At 45.1% G+C, this 4,207-nt stretch overlaps 1 long non-coding RNA gene across 1 annotated transcript; it reads left to right on the plus strand.

Moving 5' to 3' along the window:
- The first annotated feature begins 1,709 nt into the window (after positions 1-1,709).
- LOC119468823 lies at positions 1,710-2,839 on the plus strand. The gene is made up of 2 exons (XR_005197594.1): positions 1,710-1,745; positions 2,765-2,839. It is a non-coding gene; the product is annotated as an uncharacterized LOC119468823 (long non-coding RNA).
- Positions 2,840-4,207: the final 1,368 nt, after the last annotated feature.

A 4,207-nucleotide genomic window follows, 5' to 3' on the forward strand; every position in this document is an offset into this window, starting at 1 on the left:
TTTATGGTTATTTGCACAAACTTACAGCCCCAAATGGGCAGGGCAGAGCTCAGAACATCCTCCCAGGATTGTTGCAATGGTGTCTGATGTCTTCGCAGTGCGTCAGTAAGTTGAATTGAAGAGTCTGTTTACTAGGGGTTAGTGTTGGAGCCTGGCTGTGGTGCTAAGACAGAGTAAGGATGAGGTTACCCAGTATTCTGGAGATTTGATCGTCAGTGTAGACCCCAAATGCCTTACCACATTTTCTCTAGCCTGAGGGAGACATGGAGGTTCCTCTGCATGTAGCAACATTGAATCGTTAACCATTATGTTCAATTATGTTCAATGTGCCAACTCCATTTCAAACAGACCAGTTTTCTTTACATAAGATTGTATAGTAGTTACATAAGATTTTCTCTACATAAGATTTTATAGCAGTTAAGCGGTTATGTACTGTAGTCAGGCAAATCCAGCTTCCACAACTCACCAGCAAAAGGAATGTAGGGCAAGTTTCTTTTCCTTTTTTTTTTTTTTTTTTTTTTTTTTTTTTTCTGAGACAGAGTCTGTCACCAGGCTGGGATACAGGGTGCAATCTCGGATCACCGCAACCATCGCCTCCCAGGTTTAAGCGATTCTCCTGCCTCAGCCTCCCAAGCAGCTGGGATCACAGGCATTGCAGCACCACACCCAGCTAATTTTTGTATTTTTAGTAGAGACGGGGTTTCACCATGTTGACCAGGATGGTCTCAATCTCCTGACCTCGTGATCCACCCGCCTCAGCCTCCTAAAGTGTTGGGACTACAGGCGTGAGCCACCATGCCCAGCCAGGACCAGTTGCTTAACCTCCCTGGACCTCGCTTTCCTCATCTGCAAATGGGTGTAATAATATACTCCCCTCACTGAGCTGTTGAGAGGATGAGGTGGATGATATGTTGAAGGGGCTTAATACGGTACCTGGTACATTAATACACTTTTTAAATAAATCTTGGGTGTTAAAGGAGACAATAATAATAATAATTCCAGCCATAGGGTAGGCATGTTAAAATAGGCAAGAACAGTAGTGTTGAAGTAGTAGCACTAGCTTTAAACCCTTAAATTTTTAACATTTTTAGAATTGAATTCCTTAGTCTTAAAGTTGTATGAAAATTCTTTAACTTGTTTATTTCTCCCTTGCTCTGACTCATTAAACTTTCTTGTTTTTCATCAGAGAGATGAGGATCCAGCCATCATGCTGTATTTTCATTCACCCTGAGATGAATGTTGCTCTGGAAGCACTTCATGACAATTCCCAGGTCCCATCAGAACCAGAACTTGGGGTACCTAGCAACAGCTGCAGCAATGGCTTCTGTCATATTTCTCAGGTGAGAGATGGGTAATCAAGACCAGGAGATGACCCACATGGGAGAAAAGCTTTCATGTAGCTGGGGATGGGGTTGCTTTTTTCAGGGCCAGACATTGATGGAGTGTGGGCTGCCTGCCCGTATGTACCATAAGCTCTCCTCTCTCTCATCAGAGGCAGTTTCATTGCAATGGGCGCCAAAAGAATAGGAGCTCTTGAAGACTCCTGCCTCTGCATGGGGCTGGGTGAGGAGCATGGGAGAGGAAGGGCCAGTTCTACCAGATGAAGAGAGAGCAGTGGCGGTGGGGAGGACTGTGCTACAAACCAGAATCACGGCTTCTGCAAGATGCTTGATTACTTTTTTTTTCCTTCCTAATCTACAGCTTCCGCTGGCATCCATCATTGGGGCAGGATCCCTCTTTCTCTGGTAGGTCCTTCTTTCTCTAGTAGACACAACCTGCAGTGGCTTCTGGCTCACAACTGATCTCCCAGTGACCATGGCGGTGCTCCCTGTTCTATTCTCTGGCCACAGCTAGAGACACCCGTCAAGCTGGCCAGCTACATTCTCTCTTCTGGGTATTTGAAAACTTGACTGAAACAGACAAGTCATTTGGAGCAGAGTTGTCTCATGATAGTGCTCCAGTGCCAAGAGCAATAATTCCCAAGGTGCCAGGTCACCTTCATTTATGTCCTGACAGAGAATTGATGGTTTCAGCCTCATTTGATTTAGTGAGCTACTCCCAGTATCTTTCTCATAAATCCCTTTTTTTGCTTAAATTAACCAAAGAGGCTGCACGTGGTGGCTTACGCCTATAATCCCAGCACTTTGGGAGGCGGAGGCAGAGGTGGGCGGATCACCTGAGGTCAAGAGTTTAAGACAAGCCTGGCCAATATTGTGAAACCTTGTCCCTACTAAAAATACAAAAATTACAGGTGTGGTGGTTCACACCTGTAATCCCAGCTACTCGAGAGGCTGAGGTAGCAGAATTGCTTGAACCCCGGAGGTGGAGGTTGCAGTGAGCTGAGATCACACCATTGTACTCCAGCCTGGGTGACAGAGCAAGACTCCATTTCAAAAAAATAAAAATAATAAAATAAAATAATTAACCAAAGAATGGTTCTTTTTTTTTTCTTCTGAAAGATGCTTGAGTGATACTGTTTCCTAGCAAAAACTTAAAAAATAAAAAAAACGTGAGAGTGAATTTTGTACAGTAGACTTGTGATGTTTGCAAATGGTTTAACCCCAAACCTCCGGATTTTCTAATCTGAAGAATATCATCATAATATAACATTTTCCCCATAAAGGACACCTGAGCAGTAAGGCACACAGTGTAAGTCTGCACGGGGATGCAGGTGCCAGGTGGTTAGCCAGCTGGACCTGTTCTTCTGCTAAGTGATTTGCATCTTTGTCTGGCAACCTGGGATTCAAATTTATGCCTACCCAAGATGACCAAGTGGGCTTCCTCAAGAAGAGGTGACTCTGGAATGCTCATTCTTCAAATGCCAAAGGTCCACTGTATCGGAAAAAAGGCTTCAAGCTCATCTAAGCTGCCCAAACTTACACAGCTAAGTACCTTCCTTTTCTTTATGAACCATAATATTGCCTTCAGTGATGAGCTGGGATATAGTCTTGGCTATGTTACTCCTACAGTGAGGCAGGCCATGGATTTCCCACAGTTATCACTGGGAATGCCTTCTCCCATAATATCCATCATTGTAATTCCTGTTCAGGCACTGATTCAGACTTGGAGGGCTCTGGCCTTGAATTGTCCAAAAGGCTTCATCTGAGGATCTGAATGTGGAGTTCGGTCCATTTATCTGCGATAGCTCTGGAGCTGGGCAAAATTCTGGCTAAGAAATTGAAATCTTAATCCCACCTCCCTCAAACAGGGAGACCTTCTGTATGCTGTCATCAAAGGCTGGGTAACTTTGTAGCTGAGCTGAAGCTAGAAGTCCTTATAAGGTACTTCATTTTCTTCTCTTCTCTGGGCATGGAAGTTATACCCCTACTGTGGCGATTTCACAATCCATCCCCATTTCTGCAGGAGTTAGCATCAGCAGCGTTGTTTTACCTTATGATAACATATCACAGGATCTACCAAAACCTCCTCTAAGCTTCCAAGGGTTTTCATGCTTCCGTGTCGGGAATTAGTAGTTACAACCTTCTCATGGCCTCCCCGTCTTGAGGGCTCCTGCCCCTTACATGTATCTCTCTAAGTTTCCTTTCCTTCCCCACTGACCCCAGCACACATAGTAGGCAACATCAGGACTGGGATCAGTCTAGGAGGGAGCAGCTATCTCCCTCCTATAGTGTCTCCGGGCGGGTTGTGTAATCAGGAAAGAGTTGGGTTAATATCTGGGACCCCAGAGGCAGGCTCTGTGAGGTTCACTGAACTGTAAGGCAGCTACCTCCTTGAGGCCAAGGCACTGATGGTGACCGCCAGCGCCTGAAGCCACACTGCTCCCATTCTGAATTCTGTCTCCATTTCTGAAGCATCACCAAATACAACCTTGAAATGGAAATTTTCTGCAAACTGTTTTTTTTTTTTTTTTTTTTTTTTTTTTCAGTAGCCCACAAGGTGATGATCAACTCATTTGCCCCAATCCCAACACACGATTTTAAAATTTGGGGTAATGGCCGGGCGCAGTGGCTCACACCTGTAATCCTAGAATTTTGGGAAGCTGAATTGGGTGGATCACCTGAGGTCAGGAGTTCGAGACCAGCCTAGCCAACATGGTGAAACCCCGTCTCTACTAAAAATACAAAAATTAGCTGGGCATGGTGGCACATGCCTGTAATCTCAGCTACTTGGGAGGCTGAGGCAGAAGAATCACATGAACCAGGAGGCAGAGGTTGCAGTGAGCCAAGATCGCGCCACTGCACTCCAG

Source organism: Cebus imitator, unplaced genomic scaffold (assembly GCF_001604975.1).
Source record: "Cebus imitator isolate Cc_AM_T3 unplaced genomic scaffold, Cebus_imitator-1.0 Scaffold499, whole genome shotgun sequence".
NCBI lineage: Eukaryota > Metazoa > Chordata > Mammalia > Primates > Cebidae > Cebus > Cebus imitator.